We start from the raw sequence: 18,521 nt of genomic DNA on the forward strand, positions 1-18,521 counted from the left end.
GGGCGTGGCGGCTCACACCTGTAATCCCAGCACTTTGGGAGGCTGAGGCAGGTGCATCATGAGGTCAGGAGTTTGAGACCAGCCTGGCCAACATGGTGAAACCCTGTCTCTACTAAAGATACAAAAAATTAGCCAGGTGTGGTGTGTGCACCTATAATCCCAGCTACTTGGGAGGCTGAGGCAGGAGAATCGCTTGAACCCAGGCAGTGGAGGTTGCAGTGAGCCAAGATAGCGCCTTTGCACTCCAGCCTGGGTGATAGGGTAAAACTCCGTCTCAAAATTTATATATGTATATATAATCCAACAATATGTCAAAGGACCAAGTGGGGTTTATCTGAGGAATGCAAGTTTCTTTAGATGTTTGAATTGAGATATTTGAAAATCAGTCAATGTAATTCATCATACTAACAGAACATAAAATATTACCTATGCATCAATAGATGCAGAAAAGACATTTTACAGAATTTTATGTTGAATAATGATAAAACAAAAAAAGAGTTCTCAGGAAATGAGGAATAGATCTATTTATTTTGATAAGGGACATCTGTGAATAACCTACAGGTAATTTTATATTCATTGGTGAAAGAATGAATGCTTTACCCCTTAGAAAGAGGGCAAGGCAATTATGTCAGTTATCATCACTTCTACTCAGTATTGCATTAGGGGTTCCGCCCATTGTACTAAGGCAAGAAAATTATACAAAATGCATAGAGATGCAAAAGGAAGAAGTAATATGACTTCAGTCATGGATTGCATGATCATTTGCATATAAAATCCCAATATTCCACACATAAAGCTACTAGAATAAGTGAGATTATCAAAGTTATGGGTTACATGGTCAATAGAAACATTAAATAAAAATAATTTATAATATTATAAAAATGAAATACTTAGGGATAAATTTAACAAAAAAGCAAGACTTGTAGATAGAAAACTACAGAACATAGTTGAAACTAAAGAAGACTTGTCATGTTCATGGATTGGAAAACTCAATAGTTTTAAGTGTCAATCTCTCCAAATTAATATATTCAATGTAATCTCAATCAAAATGCCAGCAAGCTTTTTGTTAAAATTATAAGCTGATTTTATCATTTATGTCAAATGCAAGGGACGTAATACAGTCAAAATGTTTTTGAAGTTATACTAACCTGATATAAGACTTATTATGAAGCTACAGTATTTGAGAGAATATCTTTTGTTTGTTTGTTTTCTGAGACAGCGTTTCGCTCTTGTTGCCCAAGCTGGAGTGCAATGGCACGATCTTGGCTCACCACAACCTCCGCCTCCTGGGTTCACTTAACTAAATCAGACAAATGGACAGCAAATAAGGACATGAAATAGATGCTCTACATGGTTAGTCATTAAGAAAATTCAAATAGGAATCATAATGAGATACTACTATGTATATATTAACCTGGCTAAAATTAAAAAGACTGTCAACACAAAGTGTTGGTAAGGATGTAGAGCAACTGGAACTCTCTTTCATTGCTGGTTGGCATGCAAAATTATGTAGCCACTTGGAAAACAGGTTGGCAGAGTCTTACAAAGTTAAGCATACACATACATTTTCTATACAACCTATATTCCATTCCTGTGTATTTATTTGCCCAAAAGAAAGAGAAATGTGTCCACATGAAGACTTGTATGAGAATGTTTCTAGTAGCTTTATTCATAGTAGCCCCAAACTGGAAATAACTCAAATGTCTTTCATGTGATAGATGAATAAACAAATGGTGATACATTCATACAAAGGAATACTACTCTGCAATAAAAAGTACTGAACTATTGACACTCACAACAACATGGATGAAATCAAAAGCTCCCTGCTAAGGGAAAGTAACCAGATATCAAAGGTTCTGTATTGTATGATTCATTTACATTTCATTATCTGAAAGGAAAAACTAGGGAAAGAAAAATAAGATTGGTGATTACCACAGTCAGGAACCAGGGAAGGGGATTGACTATAAAAGATCTTGAAGAACTTTTGAGGGTGATAGAAAACTTTTGGGGGAATGAAAGAACTTTTGGGGGTTCTATATTTTAATTATAGTGGTAGTTATACAACCATATACATTTGTCAAAACTTGTCAAACTATACTTAAAAAGAGTGAATTTTACTTTTATATATTATGCCCATATAAATTTGGCTTTAAAAAACATAATAAATAGGCCGGGCGCAGTGGCTCACTCCTGTAATCCCAGCACTTTGGAAGGCTGAGGTGGATGGATCACAGGGTCAGGAGAGGGAGACCATCCTGGCCAACATGGTGAAATCCCATCTCTACTAAAATACAAAAAAATTAGCTGGGTGTGATGACACGTGCCTGTAGTCCCAGCTACTCAGGAGGCTGAGACAAGAGAATTGCTTGAACCTGGGAGGCAGACGTTGCAGTGAGCTGAGATCACGCCACTGCATTCCAGCCCGGTGACAGAGTGAGACTCCATCTCAATAAATAAATAAATAAATAAATGTAGAAAAGCCACTAAAAAAAAAAAGAAGAGTGACGGCATAGGGCAGAGGAACCAGTAAGGAGACTTCAGAAAGAATGAAGTTTAAATTGGGGAAGTGATTGCTGAATTAGAGACACAGAGTTTCAAAATCCTCCTCCTTAAAATCAGACAGACTTAAGCTTGATTTTTTTTAATTTTTAAATTTTTATTTATTTATTTTTTTTGAGATGGAGATTCCCTCTTGTTGCCCAGGCTGGATTGCAATGGTGCAATCTTGGCTCACTGCAACCTCCCTGTTTCAAGTGGTTCTCCTGCCTCAGCCTCCCGAGTAGCTGGGATTATAGGTATGCACCACCATGCCTAGCTAATTTTTGTATTTTTAGTAGATATGGGGTTTCACTATGTTGGTCAGGCTGGTCTTGAACTCCTGACCTCATGTGATCTACCTACCTAGGCCTCCCAAAGTGCTGGGATTACAGGTGTGAGCTACCGTGCCTAGCCAAGCTTGATTTTTACTTTGCCACATACTGACGGTGTGATCTTAGGGAAGTTATTTAACCCCTGTAGCCATGTTTATTCATCCATAAAATGAGAATAACAGTAGTACCCACCTGTGGTGTGCCTACTACAGTGTCTACAGAAGAGACTATTGTATTGTTTGAGTCGTGTGTAGGGGGTAAAAGTGATATGTTGCAGTGATTTGATTGGATCTTGAGCTTAAGGGAGTGGAAAGAGGCAAGGGTGATTCACAGGCTCTGATTTGGGTGATTGAGTGCTATCAGCTGACATACAGATTTGGAGGGAAGACAAGAAGTTCAGGTGTAAACACGCTGAGATGAAAGAGCTGCTCTGAGGGCTATCTCGGTGAGTCTTCCACTGATAGTCGCATAGAGATGGCCAGAGCTGAGTTTCAAGTGAAAGGCCCATTTTGATTTAAGTTTTAAAGCAAATCCATTTTAAAAATCACAATATGGAAAATCAGTTGTATTTTTCTTCTCTCTTTTTGTTTTCCTTTTTGGAGATGGAGATTCGCTCTATTGTCAGGCTGGAGTGCAGAGGCGTGATCTTGACTCACTGCAACCTCTGCCTCCTAGGTTCAAGCAATTCTCCTGCCTCAGCCTCTCGAGTAGCTGGGACTACAGGCGTACACCACCATGCCCGGCTAATTTCTGTATTTTTAGTAGAGACTGGGTTTCACCATGTTGTCCAGGATGGTCTCTATCTCTTGACCTTGTGATCCACCCACCTTGGCCTCCCAAAGTGCTAGGTGTGAGCCACCGTGCCCTGCCAATTAGTTGTGTTTTTAATTCAGGCTCATGTTGAATATGTCTCTCAGGGGTTCCCAATGATAGTCCAATGGTTAATTTTATTGGACTGATATCCACGCGAATTATTAGTGACTGGAATGTGGTAGGTACTGAACAAATATTTGCTGAATGACTGTTGAATATTTCCTATTTTCAAAGTATTGGAAACTTCTGGATTCCCTGGACTCTGGCTGGGAATTCAAGACAATATCTTATTGACAATATCTTAGGTGGGCTTAAGATGCAAACTCTGTGAAATGGCTGCATGACTGGAGACCACTGTAAATTCATGGTGTCTGATGGGAGGATGGGAGGAGGTGGTACCACTTGCTACTTGCTTTAGTGATTTTGCACCAGACTGCTGGTTCCTCTTGTCCATTCTTCAGAGAGTTTCTCTGAAATCCAGCTGCAATCCTCCTTATGCAGTCATTGCCTTTTTATATCACACAGGTAGTTAGAACCATGCAGGAAAGCTCTAAACCTCTGAAAATCGGCTTCTTGAGTTTCTTTTGTGACTTTGCAACAGGGCCTGGAAGTGTCACAGGGAGAATAAGCTTGAGCTTCTCTGCTTCGTGGCAGGAAGCCATTTCAGCTCATTGTTACCAGCTCAATCCGGCCTGGGCACCAAAGTATTATGTTCCTAATCATGCAGGAGCCTGTGCATTCAATTAAAATGTTGTGTGGCTTTCCAAAAACCACCAGTTAGGATGACTGCATTCCCTTAACTCAATTGGGCCAGATGGCACATGTCCTAAAACTTGCTATTGTCTCTTATTAGCAGTTATTTCTCATCACCCAGCATCCAAGAAAACAATCCTCACTCTGTGGCCATTATTTCTTCTGTGGACCCTTACTTCTCACCGTGTGTTTTCACAGCATCCTGTGCATGGAGCATGTTGGGTTTGAATGTCATGGTTATTGAGCAAATTTGAAAATAAGTGGGTTTGTAGGAGTCAGAGCGAGAGGAGTAGCTGGTCTAGTGATAGGAGTGGGAAGTTAACGGACTGTAGGAGGGATGAGTCATAGCTGTTCTGAGCTTCAGAAATGGCTCAGCCTGGCCAGCTGTGGGCACTTGCTTCACCATTTCAGTGAGTGAGTCTGTCCGTACTCCTTCTAGTGGGGTGGTACAGGAATGAGTTGGGAAGTCCTGAATAGGAAACTCCACATTTAGAAAATTTACCTTAATATCTCAGTTCCACTCAGGGACAATCTTTGAGGACTGGTCATGAGGCTGAGCTCACAGAGGGAACCTGAGGGAGGAGATGCCAAGATGGCATAGGCATGCATGTGCAGAGTCGCACCCTTTCTGGGAGAGTTGCACAGAAGGATCTGCTGATATTGCATATTCAAAACTAGGACATTCCTAATGCTTTGTCATTTTCTCAGTTCAGACAAGCAAAGTTCACATGTACACTTTTGCACCGCCCCCTTAAATGTGTTCAGAGAAAAGGGTTCATAATAAAAAGAAGCCAAAAAAAGAGGCATAAGCGATGCGGTTGGGTTTCATCAGCACCACCCTAAGATGAGGGATGTCACTGGAAAGAAGCTCAGAGATTTGGAGAAGAGAAGTAGTGTCAGATTGGAGCAACTATTCAGTGTATAAAGGACATCTTTGGGCAAGAGTTGTCCAGAGAGACCCCTGGATGTCACAGCTGCCTGAAGGACTTTAAGGTCTGTGATCTTGGTGAGGCTGTCTGGTTAGGTTCAAAGGAAGAGAGTGGCTGATGGAATATTCCCTTTCCCTTGTCCGTGGCTCTTCCTCCTTCCTTTATCTTCTTAGTATACCTTACAAGGATCTTAAATGGTCACTCCCTTCCTGTTTGAAGGGCTTTATTGTAAAAGTCCCTTCAGCTCTTGGGCAAATGCAGTGAGATGAGGATTCCCTACAGATGCCTGCGAATCACAGCTCTGGGTTAAGATATTTACTATTGGGGTCCTGGTGTCCCACTCTGGGAGACTGCAGGCTTCAGTCCCACCTTGTCTCTAAGTTGCTCCACACACCAAAAAAGATACCATTGAACACCTACATGACAGCTGACTTTGTCCGGCATACAGCGTGTTACCTGTAGAAATTACACTATGACAAACCACAGAACCTCCGGTTTGGAACACAGAGAGGAAGGGAGTCAAATGCAGCACCTCTGTGCACCAAACCCCCTTGTGTAACCTTGTGTTCTAGGCCTCAAAGGTCACCCCTCTCAAGGACTTCTTGGTTCTGTGCAAAGTATTTTGCTGAAAGTTGCCACCTTGCCACCTGAGTCCCACCCGAAAGGGGAAAAATGAAATGGCTATATGTGACAACCAAATGGCATAAAGCAAGACCTTGACATTTTCCTTCTATTCCATCTCTGACAGAAACAAAAGCAAGACAGAAGAGGTTGAAGATAATGGCAATCATGCCATGACTTCTTTTTCTATAGATTTCCATAGAATCTAGAATCATGACTCAAGTATTCCTCCAGAACACAACTAAATACCGTGATTTGACATTTGGTGTTACAGATAATTGGCGCAAGTATTTGGGATGTAGCTAACTTGGTGCGGTCAATTCCGAATAATTTGAAAAGAAGAAAAAGTGATAGCCTGGCAGTAAACCAGCGTTTGGCCAATAGTTGTTCCTGAAGTGCATGAATAGAAGAGGCCACAGGATCTAAGGAAAGCCTGCCAGGACCTCTGATCCCATTAAATGCCAAGTCTCACCCCAGTAAGTGCGAGGTTTGCTGCAGCTAACCTGCCAGGTGGACTTCCAGGTGAGCTTACCCCTTCTCCCACCATCCATCTACAGGTGTGAGTTGAGTTTCAGAACCGTAAAGAACAGCTTGAACTAGACTGATGGAGTTTTGTAAAGAAAATCACCTTTACAGCTAAAATGTTAGCATTCTGTGGTATTCATTAGCTCATTCCTTCAATAACATTTATTGCCTGCTGACCACATACACTACTTGTGAGTTAGGCATTCACTTCTTCTAGATGTTCAGCATTAGATAACAACACTGAACAATCCCAACTTTTCTCTCTCCTTTTGCCTAGAGGGAATGAGGACTTTGCAGTCCTCCTCTTGAATGCAGGTATTTCCTTGTTCAGAAATAGGGCTGTAGGCTGCTCTGAACAGAGCTTTGTCATCTCGAGAACAGCTTTTTTAAAGAGCAGCTCTGCTAACTTGCTGCCCCTTTCTTCTCACATTCAAAGTGGATTCTGTAGGTATGGAGCTTAATTGGAGAACTATTTTAAATTCCTCTGATAGGTGGCCCTTCACCAATTCTTGGAAGTGGAAAATATTTTGCTTTTGGTCTAAAGCAGCTCCAGGAACAATGCGCAACATTCAGCCTCTTGCACAGAGTGGCCAAACAGCTGCAGGTTCTTAAAGAAGCTCGAGCACATTTTGTATTTAAAATGAAATCCCTGCACCTTACAGCAGCTGCAAAAGCATCCTTGCTGTGGAGAAAAATGGCTCTCAGGAGCCAGGGCCTTTGAAAGGTTATACATGAGGACAAAGCCCTCCTGCTGGAAGGCAGGGGAAAATTTGCCTGCATCCCACAATCATTTCATGTGAGATCGCTAATGAAATTTACTTATTTGAGTTTCCAAATTTCCTTCTCCAAGGGCTTGCATGACATCTGCCTCCTCTTGCTTTTGAGAAGGCCAGTCATGTAATGAGCCATAACTATTAATGAAGATGCTCATGAAATAAAGTACTAGATATTTAGAGTTTCATCCTTGCTGAACTTTTCTTGATTAGCATCAAAATGGCTGAAAGGATACAAAGCCATAACTATTCCAGATAAGGCTTTACTTGTAGAGCACAGGAAAACCAAATTAACTATTTGCCCAAAGCACTTGAGGGCATATTTTTCTTGCCCAGCAAAAAGAAAACCCTTATCCCTAAGAATTCTACACCTGACATTTCTCTTAACTTAATTAGATGCAAGAAAGGAACAAAGGTCACATATGGATGAATGAAAGTGAATGCCTAATTATTTTTGTAGGAAATTGTCTGCATGTTTTCCTGACATTTGTGTGGCTTGCCAAGCCTTTCACCGTGTTCTCACCCACATGAAATTATTTGAACATTTTGGGAAGAAAACAGGTGACAATAGTGGCTGTCGCCATTTTGCAGATGAGGAAACTGAGACTCCAAGAGGTCACATGTCTGAGAACTGAAGTAAGTTCTGCGCCAAAAGTAAGGATTTAACCTTTGCTGCTTCCTGAAAAGAACTGAAGCAGTTTGTCAGCACAGCTAGTACTTATGTGAGTACCATGACATAAGACTGAGGGGACAGGGAGTAGAAAGATTTAAAAAGTAGCTGGGCACAGTGGCTCACACCTGTAATCCTAGTACTTTGGGAGGTCGAGGTGGGCAGATCACCTGACGTCAGGGGTTCCAGACCAGCCTGACCAACATGGAGAAACCCTGTCTCTACTAAAAATGCAAACTTAGCTGGGCGTGGTGGCACAGGCCTGTAATTCCAGCCACTTGGGAGGCTGAGGCAGGAGAATCACTTGAACCCGAGAGGCGGAGGTTGTGGTGAGCCGAGATCATGCCATAGCACTCCAGCCTGGGCAACAGAGTAAGACTCCATCTCAAAAAGAAAAAAGGAACAGAAAATTGAATAAAAGGGTGAAACTGACCCTATCAACTTTATAAAACTAATCAGAGAATATGGAAGGGGGAGACATGAAAATAAACCCAGCTTGCATCACATTCAGCATTGACCATAAGGTTAGCCAGCTCTGATCTGCGTCCTCAGAGTTGTTTGAGGAACAGCTATTGTTGTCCTAGGGTCATGTAGACCCTGTTACAAGATTATAGTTCCCCTTAACTGCTCTATAGAAAACAACTTGAGAATTATGAAACATTAAGTTGTCCCTTTGAGCTACTCCTTTAGTTCCTGCATCTTGATGAAACTACTGTCTCAGCTGGTCCAAAGGACCCCACAAGAGGCTGCCTCACCAAAGAATGCAGTTTTCACATCCTGATGATTTTATCCCCCTCCGTGACCAATCAACAACTCCAATTACCCAGCCCCTTGCCCTTCATGATCCCCTTAAAAGCCCCAGCCAAGAACTCCTTGAGGAGATGGATTTGAGAGTCTCCATGCATCTCCTTGCTTGGCACCCTGTGATTCTTAAACTTTCTCTGCTGCAAACCCTGCTGTCTCTGTGTAATGGATCTGTTACTGCACAGTGGGAACATGAACCTGTTGGTCCTATAACAAGGGACCGAGAGTAACCAGAGGGGTTATGCTAAAATGTGGCTCAATGCAGCAAATCAGCCCCATGTGCCTCAGAATGAAAATATTAGATGAACAACTACATGCGCTAAACTTCATGGTTTCTCAAGATATGATGCATGAGCACCCGTTGGCTGGCACCCAAACAGGACACTAGGCATTGCTTTTGGCTGATATGTGGGATGGACCATGTATATCAGTCCATGGGATGACACTAAGGCAGTCACAACTCAGAGATAAGTTAACCTCTCAGACTACAAGGAAGAAGAATCAAAAGGTAGAGGGTGCAGTCAGAATAATGAATAATTAGTAAATTACTGACTGAGGAGAGATGTCCCCAGTGAATCAATGTGTTGTATCAGGACAGCTATGGTAACTTCTGTGAGGCCGTTGTATCAGGACATCTATAATAACTTCTGTGAGACTGAACATAGTAAGCATATTAACCTGGAAGAACATGAATCTATTGTGCTTGCTTTATCTAGGAAAGATCGACTATTAACAGCAGGAGATAGGTAGACGTAAACCCTCTCCAGAAGGAATGAGACAGCACTGGGGGCTGGGTGGGAAGGGAAACGACAGTCACTGGTGCACACAGCTTGGGGCAGAAGCTTCAGTAGGTGTCACCAGGCCTGTGGGTCTCTGTGCTCTGTTTTCTTATTCATCCAGTAGCCTCTAAGGGACCTGGACACTGGAGAGGGCTGCTGAGGATGGAGTAAGTAGTCTTTGGAAAGACCTAATCCTTCTTGTAAAGTAACTGGCTTCCTGGTTTACAGTTCAGGTCTTTGGTAGATAGTTATATAGCTATTGCTTTATAACAAACAATCACAACTTTAGTGGCATAAAAGACCAAAAATCATTCATTCTTATTATCTCTTACAGTCTGGGGATTACTGGGGCTAGGACTTCAGCTGGGGCTTCACCATGTGGTCAAGGCTTCCTGACGGCATGGCCACTGCTTTCCAAGAGTGAGTGTCCTGAGGAAAAGCCAGCAGGAAACTGCATTGCCTTTTAGAATCTAACCTTAGAGTCACAGAGTGTCACTTCTCCGATCATCTCTTGGTTAAAGCAGGCACAAAAGCCCATCCAGGTTCAAGGGGAAGGGACATAGACGTCACCTCTTGATGGGAGATGACAAAATCACATTATGAAAAGAGCAGGTGGGCTGGGGGGTGCTCTTGCACCGTGTTTGGATAATGTAGTCCACCAGCCTGTCCTCTGGCAACAGTAACTCACACCCTTCCCTGTGCAATATACTCATCTCCTCCCCAAAGACCCCTAAGTCTTACTCCTTTATGGCATCAGGACAGGTCAGGATGGAATAAAGCCAGATGTCCCCCACTCGCTCTGCCATGCAGGGACCCCTGTTCCTATTCCACTGATTAGAGAGAATTTCTCCTGAAACTTTTCCTGTCTTGCCACTTAAGCGGTTCTGGGTTTGGCTGCCCTGAATCTATGTGAAGAGACGTGGAAGGGGAAAAAGAGGAAACTCCCCACCTTATTCATCTTTCTCGGAGTTTGGCTGTCCCTCTCCAACCCACCTGCTATTATTTCCTTGCAGATTTCCTATTAAGTTGCTTTACGTATCCACTCTGGAGTTCTTAGAAGGAACCCGTTGGGGAGCTACATGGCATTGGCTCTCTCTGTCTTAACTGGAACCAGAACCACAAGCCATTTCTTGATTTTTGAGGTGTTTGCCATTTGGAGAGGCTGGGAAGGAGAAATCTTTTTTTTTTTTTCTTTTTTCAAATCCTGCAAGTCATGCCACCTTTATATTTCACCATTGGTTCCTTAGCTCATGCCCATTCTCTCTCTGTGTGTGTTTTTTTTTTCTTTTTTGAGACAATCTCACTCTGTCACCCAGGCTAGAGTGCAATGGTGTGATCTCAGCTCATTGCAACCTCTGCCTCCTGGGTTCAAGCGATTCTCCTGCCTCAGCTTCCTGAGTAGCTGGGATTACAGGTGCCCATCACCATGTCTGGCTAATTTTTGTGTATTTAGTAGAGACGGGATTTCACCATGTTGGCCGGGCTGGTCTTGAACTCTTGACCTCGTGGTCCACCTGCCTCGGCCTCCCAAAGTGCTGGATTACAGGCGTGAGCCACCGCGCCCAGCCCATTCTCTCTTACTTTATTGTGGCTTCCAGAAGCTAGGTGGCCCGTGTGCTGTCAGTTCCCTCCACTCAGTCATGCAGCTCATTGATGCATTTTCTGTTTTCCAAGTTATCCTGGGTTTCAGTGTTGCTGAACTTCTCACCACTATGTAAACCTGTCTTCTCTCTTCCAGGTTTCAGTAATATTTTCATCATGTTTATTGAACCCCACACTGACACACTTCTTAAGGCCCCTCTACCTTCTTCTATTCACTGCCTGGTCCCAAAGCCAGTGTCACACATTTTAGGTTTTTACAGAAGCAGCACCTGCGATGGTTCCAACATTGATTACAGACGCAAAACCACCTTGAGCAAAACAAGGAATTTACTTATTTATTTATTTTTTTGAGACGGAGTTTTGCTCTTGTCGTCCAGGCTGGAGTGCAAGGGCACGATCTCGGCTCACTGCAACCTCTGCCTCCTGGGTTCAAGTGATTCTCCTGCCTCAGCCTCCCGAGTAGCTGGGATTACAGGTGCCACCACCATGGCCAGCTAACTTTTTTTTTTTTTTTTTTTTGAGATGGAGTCTTGCACCGTCGCCCAGGCTGGAGTGCAATGGCACGGTTTTGGCTCACTGCAACCTTCGCCTCCAGGTTCATGCAATTCTCCTGCCTCAGCCTCCTGAGTTGCTGGAATTACAGGCGCACATCACCACACCTAGCTAAGTTTTTGTATTCTTAGTAGAGATGGGGTTTCACTATTTTGGCCAGACTGGTCTTGAACTCCTGACCTCGTGATCCACCCACCTCAGCCTCCCAGAGTGCTGGGATTACAGGCATGAATCACCGTGCCTGGCCTTTTTTTTTTTTTTTTTTTAAGTAGAGATGGGGTTTTGCCATGTTGGCCAGGCTTGTCTCAAACTCCTGACCTCAGGTGATCTGCCCGCCTTGGCCTCCCAAAGTGCTGGGTTTACAGGCAGAAGCCATCACACCTGGCCAAAACCAGGAATTTATTAAAGAGTTTAGGATACACATTGTTATGAGAGCTGCAACCTGCTGCCCCTGTGTCCTGAAGTGGGACTGAAGTCAGCAGGGCTGGTAAATGGATGTGAAGTGGGAGAGGGCAGGCATGAGCCGCACCTGCAGGGAGGAGATGGAATCCCTGAGGATGGATGGAAACTGACGCCTTCCGTGTCAGCCCCTCAGGCCTCCAACACTCCAGCTCTGACAATGAAGATGATCTGCAGAAGAGCTGGTGCCCTTCACCATGGAATTGCTCATAAACCCGGGATTCAGAGAAGCTGAAGAAGCGGTTCTGGTGGGAGCTGGAGGAAACGCAGGCATAGCCGCTGCCCTGTAACAATAAATGGAGCCAGTGGGTGCAGGGCATCGTGTGTGAGCCACCACAGCGCTATCTGTGCTGGGCCCTACGCACACTTTTTGACTGTAAACATGATTGCTGTTTCACTCTGCCTTCCACATTTTGGTCAGATTTTTCTGAGAAACATAGTTCCAGCTTAGGCACGCTGACACGGTACAAAGCCACCACAGTAGCTGGCCAGGGAGGGATTATGAGTGCAGGCTGAGAATGCACAGGAAGCGTTTGTCTATTTATAGAGTAGGTACTATTTAAGGATTTATGTGCATCAGATGCAAAGAACTCAGCCAAAGGTGGGGAAAGTTAGTGCTTAGAAATCAGTGACACTAGACAACCAATAAATAAAAACAGACACATAGAATAAAACTTTAATAAAATAGTACTGGGCCGGGCGTGGTGGCTCACACCTGTAATCCCAGCACTTTGGGAGGCTGAGGCGGGTGAATCACTTGAGGTCAGGAGTTCAAGACCAGCCTGGCCAATGTGGTGAAACCCTGTCTCTACTAAAAAAAAAAAATACAAAAATTAGCCAGGTGTGGTGGTGGGCACCTGTAATCCTAGTTCCTCGGGAAGTTGAGGCAGGAGAATCGCTTGAACCTGGAAGGCGGAAGTCATAGTGAGCCAAGATCATGCCACTGCACTCCAGCTTGGGCAACAGAGCAAGACACTATCTCAAAAAAATAAAAATAAAAATAAGTAATACAGTGTTAAAATGATTAATAATACTATTTCAGCACATCCTAAACTGATCATGCAGATACTAAGAGGCTTTCTTCATCAGTTTGCTAGGGCTGCCATAACAAAATACCATAGACCAGGATCTTTAAGAAGAGAAATAGATTTCTCAGTTCTGGAGGCAGGACGTTTAAGACCAAGGTATTGCCAGGCTTGGTTTCTCTGAATCTTCTCCTTGGCTTGCAGGTGACGGTGGCTGCTTTCTTGCTGTGTGTTCACATGGTCATTCATCTGAGCTTGCACATGGGCAGCGTCTCTGTCTGTGACCTAAGCCCCTCTTCTTATAAGGACACCAGTCATACTGGATCAGGACCCACTTTCATGGCCCCGTTTTACCTTAAGTACCATTTTAAAGGCCTTATCTTCAAATACAGTCACATTCTAAGGTACTGGGGGTTAGAGCTCCAATGTATGAGTTTTGGGGAAGCACAGTTGAGCTCATAACATTTTCCTTTTTTTTTTTTTTTGAGATGGAGTCTCACCCTGTCTCCAGGCTGGAGTGCAATGGCGCCATCTTGGCTCACTGCAACCTCCGCCTCCCAGGTTCGTGATTCTCCTGCCTCAGCCTCCCGAGTAGCTGGGACTACAAGCGCACGCCACTACGTCCAGCTAATTTTTGTATTTTTAGTAGAGACAGGGTTTTGCTATGTTGGCCAAGATGGTCTTGATCTCCTGACCTTGTGATCTCGGAAAGTGCTGGGATTACAGGCGTGAGCTAATGCACCCAGCCAGCTCATAATATTTTCTATAGAACAATCAAGTTTGAGACATGCCACATGCTATATTTCCTTCTTGGAAATTTCCAAAGTATACATGTATATGAATGACTACGCAAACTCCCGGAAAACATCCAGTATTCACCTTTCACACCCTCACTGTTTGATCCATTATTTATTGATAACCTTCCACTGGCTTCCTTTATGCATTGGCTGAGCACATTGAGCTGCCGCATGGAAATACGATCTGCCGACTGCTGCTGGCAGTCGGGAAGGGAAGGTGGCCGTGGGGAGAGCAAGCACAAGCTGTAGTCTCAAGGAGAGGAAGTGGAACCCGGGGCTGTCTCTCATTAGAGCGCATGGGTCTCTCAGCACTTCCAGGCCTCTGGCTTTGAAGATGCCCAGGGAGTTGCTTTGGAGGTCTGTGTGGAGAGACTGGGATTGGTAAGTGGGCAAGAGGATTGGCTCTTGCTGGATGGAACTGCCTCTTCCATCTGTTCCAAGGGGACTTCTGGATTGCTGGGGCGCTGGCCTGTCCTGGCTCACCCACACTTGCTGGCCAGGGTGAGCGGCCTCTCACCTGGCCTAACCTTGCTGCCCGCTTTGTTTTGCCCTTTGCAGGCGAGGAAAAGAGCAGAGCCATGGATGCCAGTGGAGCGTGGCCAGGCTGGGCAAGGACCCGCACAGAAAGGTGTGGACAGGCGTGATGGGTGGTGGGGGGGATAAGGCTGGGCCCTGTGCCGTGAGCCAGTGTCCCCACCATGCCCTGGCCCCAGGCGCCTGCATCATCAGTGTGGGCACAGCCCGCCTCGCCAGGCCTCTCCTGGCCCATGGCCCACTTTCTGCATGCTACTCCTGCCTCTCCGACCTCATGCTTAGCTCAGCTATTCTGGCTCAAAGTTTTGCCTTTCTTCCTGAACACAGTTAGGGTTCTCTCTGTTGGCCCTGGACCCCTATTCTGAACAATTCCCATAGCGCTGGCCTTCTCCTATCCTCTGGTTTACCCCAGACTCACTGCGAGACTTTAGCCAAGTGAAAATTCTCTATGCGCCCTGCACCGGGGGAAGCAGGTGTTTCCCCCTCTTCCTGTCGTGCTCTTATCGTGAGTCGTGTCCGGGTCCTCCAACAGGGTCAGTCAGCTTCTCATCTCAGCTGTGCTGTAACACGGTATCTCTGCAGCCTGGTGAAGGCGACGGTGTTTTCATGAAGTGTACATCTCTGTAGTAACTGGCCTGGCACATTCGAATAGGAACAGCAGCTTACTTTCCTGCAGGGTACCGTGCAGATTGCCTTCCATGCATTACTTCTGCTCCTCACACACCCCCCTCCGCCACCCCGAAAGAGCATATTGTCCTAATTTTACCAAGCAGAAAACTGGCTCCCAGACAGCAGCTTCGCTCAGCCAAGGCCTGTCAGAGCACTGCCTGGGACCCACATCTCCCAACTCCAGGGCCGGGGCACCTCGGGGCCCTCACATGGGCCTTAATAGAGATACAGTTTATGTTCAGACCAGGCCTTGGGCCATGCAGAGTCCTCAGTCTCAGAACTTGCTGCATTTTCTTCTAAATGCCAGTTCAAAAGTCCCTTCAGGCGTGGTGGTTCACGCCTATAATCCCAGTGAGGCTGAGGTGGGGGGACTGTTTGAGGCCAGGAGTTTGAGACCAGCCTGGCCAAGAAAGTGTGACCCCATCTCTGAAAAATAAATGAAAATTTAGGTGGGCGTAGGGGTGCACACCTGTAGTCCCAGCTGCTCCAAAGGCTGAGGAGGGAGAATTGCTTGAGCCCAGGAGTTTGAGGCTGCAGTAAGCTGTGACTGTACCACAGCACTCCTGTGGTGATAGGGTGAGACCCTGTCTCTAAAAAACAAAAGAAGTAAAAAATAAGCTGAGCATTGTGGTGCACACCTGTAGTCCCAGCTACCTGGGAGGCTGAGGCAGGAGAATTGCTGGAGCCTAGGAGGTTAAGGCTGCAGTGAGCCATGACTGTACCACTGCACTCCAGTCTGGGTGACAGAGTGAGACTCTGTCTCAAAAAAAAAGAGTCCCTCAGTAGCCTCTGTCATGAAACTCCCCTTGGTATTCGCTGTACTCAGTAACCCTGAAACAATTCCTACCGTGAACCCCATTCACCGAATTGCTTTGGAAAACATACACTTTCTAAATCAAAGCTGTCATGTAAATGTGAGAGTTATCCTTACCCAGGAGGTCTGGATGCGTTTCTCTCCCGGTCTGGCCTCGATCTATTATCCTGGCAGCTTCCTTTTTCAGAATCTCCCTCTCTCATCTCTGCCTCCACAGTCGGCCCCCACCCTGCATGTCACAGAATGTATTTGCATTCTAAGCGACATCCCTCAAACCTCACATGTATCTTTTTCTCCTATATATATTTAAAATAATACTTTTAAGGATGTGCCAACTTAATTAAATGCTCTTGAGATGCTCACAAAATCATGGGAGATGTCCATGGTGGTATTCCTTTTCTTTTTTCTTTTTTTTGAGACGCAGTCTTGTTCTGTCACCCAGGCTGGAGTGCAGTGGTGTGATCTCGGCTCACTGCAAGCTCCACCTCCTGGGTTCAAGCAATTCTCCTGCCTCAGCCTCCTGAGTAGCTGAGATTACAGGCGGGGCGCCCACCACCATGCCCAGCTAATTTTTGTATTTTTAGTAGAGATGGTGTTTCACCATGTTGGCCAGGCTGTTCTGGAACTCCCGACCACAGGTAATCTGCCCGCCTCCCAAAGTGCTAGGATTACAGGCGTGAGCCACCGCGCCTGGCCTCATGATGCTATTTCTTAAGCAGAATTTTGTGTTCATGCCATTGAGAAAGGGCTAGTAAAATATTTTGTATTTCTTTAAGACTTAGTTTAAAAAGCAGTTGTAAAAATGTTTTCTCACCAGATCCTTAAACAATCTCTAAGAGGATTAGGCCGGTTGGTATTTTACAGATGAGGAGACAGGCTCAGAGTGCATGGGTGACTTGGAGCACCCGCAGCTGATGTGGAGAGAGGTCTTCTGAGCTGAAGTCAGTGCACACTGTCTATACCACACTGCACTACACGTGCACTGACCTTAGCTCAGAAGACCTCTCTCCACATCAGGATAAATGTAGCTTTTATCCAGAGGGCCTACTGATGTCCTCTTCAGTGAACCAGTGCCCTGTAATCAAAAGCAAACCTCATCCTCTGTTGGAAGTCCCACGTCCACAATTCCATTAAGAATTCTGGGCTGTGGCAGCAGTGCTGGAGCCGTGAGGAGATTCAGGCCATCACCCCACCTCCCCTGCGTCCCGCCACCGACCGCCTTCATCCTCGGACCTATTCCAACAATCTCTTAAAACGCGGTAGATTACTATGAAGTTCTAGGCGTGCAGAGACATACCATAAACTGGCACTGAAGTGGCACCCAGATAAAAATCCTGAGAATAAAGAAGCAGCAGAGAGAAAATTCAAACAAGTAGTGGAGGCATATGAGGTGCTGTCGGATGCTAAGAAACAGGACATCTATGACAAATACGGCAAAGAAGGATTAAATGGTGGAGGAGGAGGTGGAAGTCATTTTGACAGTCCATTTGAATTTGGCTTCACATCCAGTAACCCAGATGATGTCTTCAGGGATTTTTTGGTGGAAGGGACCCATTTTCATTTGACTTCTTTGAAGACTCTTTTGAGGACTTCCTTGGGAATTGAAGGGGTCCCTGAGGAAGCAGAAGCCGAGGGACAGGGTCGTTCTTCTCCACGTTCAGTGGATTTCCATCTTTTGGAAGTGCATTTCCCTCTTTTGATACAGGATTTACTTTATTTGGGTCACTGGGTCACGGAGACCTCACTTCATTTTCTTCTGTGTCATTTGGTGGTAGTGGGTGGGCAACTTCAAGTCGATATCAACTTCAACTAAAATAGTTAATGGCAGAAAAATCACTAAAGAGAATTGTCGAGAATGGTCAAGAAAGAGTAGTGACAATTGTTTAAATATGTAGTGTTAAGCTTAGGTTTAAAAAAGTAAAGCTGGTAAACTGGGTCTTTGTCATTTGCTAAAAAAAAAAGAAAAGAAATGCAAATGTGTTGGTGCATTCTTCCCGAGTGGGAAAAAAGAAAAGAATTCTGGGTTGTGCTTGCACCCTTGCTGGCTATAGTGTGATGCAGATGTGGCCGAAACAACCATGGGGAGAGTTTCAGCAACATCTCCTTTGTTCCCCCGAGTCTGGGATACAGAACACACAGTCTCTTCCTTCGGCTTCTTAGTCTCCTGGGTGCGAGAGGGAGGAACATCTGTTTGTATCAGGGGTGTCCAGTGTTTTGGCTTCTTCTTACCTGGGAAGAATAATTGGTTTGGGGCCCACATAAAATACACTAACACTAACGATAGCTGATGAGCTAAAAAACGATTACAAAAGAAATGTCATGATGCGTTTTTTTTGTTTCACTCTTGTTGCCCAGGCTGAAGTGTAATGGCGCCATCTTGGCTCACCTCAACCTCCACCTCCCGGGTTCAAGTGATTCTCCTGCCTCAGCCTCCCGAGTAGCTGGGATTACAGGCATGCACCACCATGCCTGGCTGATTTTTGTATATTTAGTAGAGACAGGATTTTGCCATGTTGGCCAGGTTGGTCTTGA

At 45.0% G+C, this 18,521-nt stretch overlaps 1 long non-coding RNA gene and 1 pseudogene across 1 annotated transcript in view; both read left to right on the top strand.

Moving 5' to 3' along the window:
• LOC105731002 (uncharacterized) overlaps positions 1–11,880 on the top strand; it is a 31,279-nt gene extending 19,399 nt beyond the window's left edge. The window contains exons 5-6 of the long non-coding RNA XR_001110628.2: positions 6,261–6,508; positions 7,745–11,880. This is a non-coding gene — a long non-coding RNA (uncharacterized LOC105731002). The remainder of the gene's footprint in view (positions 1–6,260; positions 6,509–7,744) is intronic.
• A 3,074-nt stretch (positions 11,881–14,954) lies between these two features.
• LOC105731001 (dnaJ homolog subfamily B member 6-like) lies at positions 14,955–18,186 on the top strand (annotated as a pseudogene).
• Positions 18,187–18,521: the final 335 nt, after the last annotated feature.

This window comes from Aotus nancymaae, unplaced genomic scaffold (assembly GCF_030222135.1).
Source record: "Aotus nancymaae isolate 86718 unplaced genomic scaffold, 86718_ANA_hifiasm-v0.15.2.pri h1tg000006l, whole genome shotgun sequence".
In the NCBI taxonomy this organism is placed as follows: Eukaryota; Metazoa; Chordata; class Mammalia; order Primates; family Aotidae; genus Aotus; species Aotus nancymaae.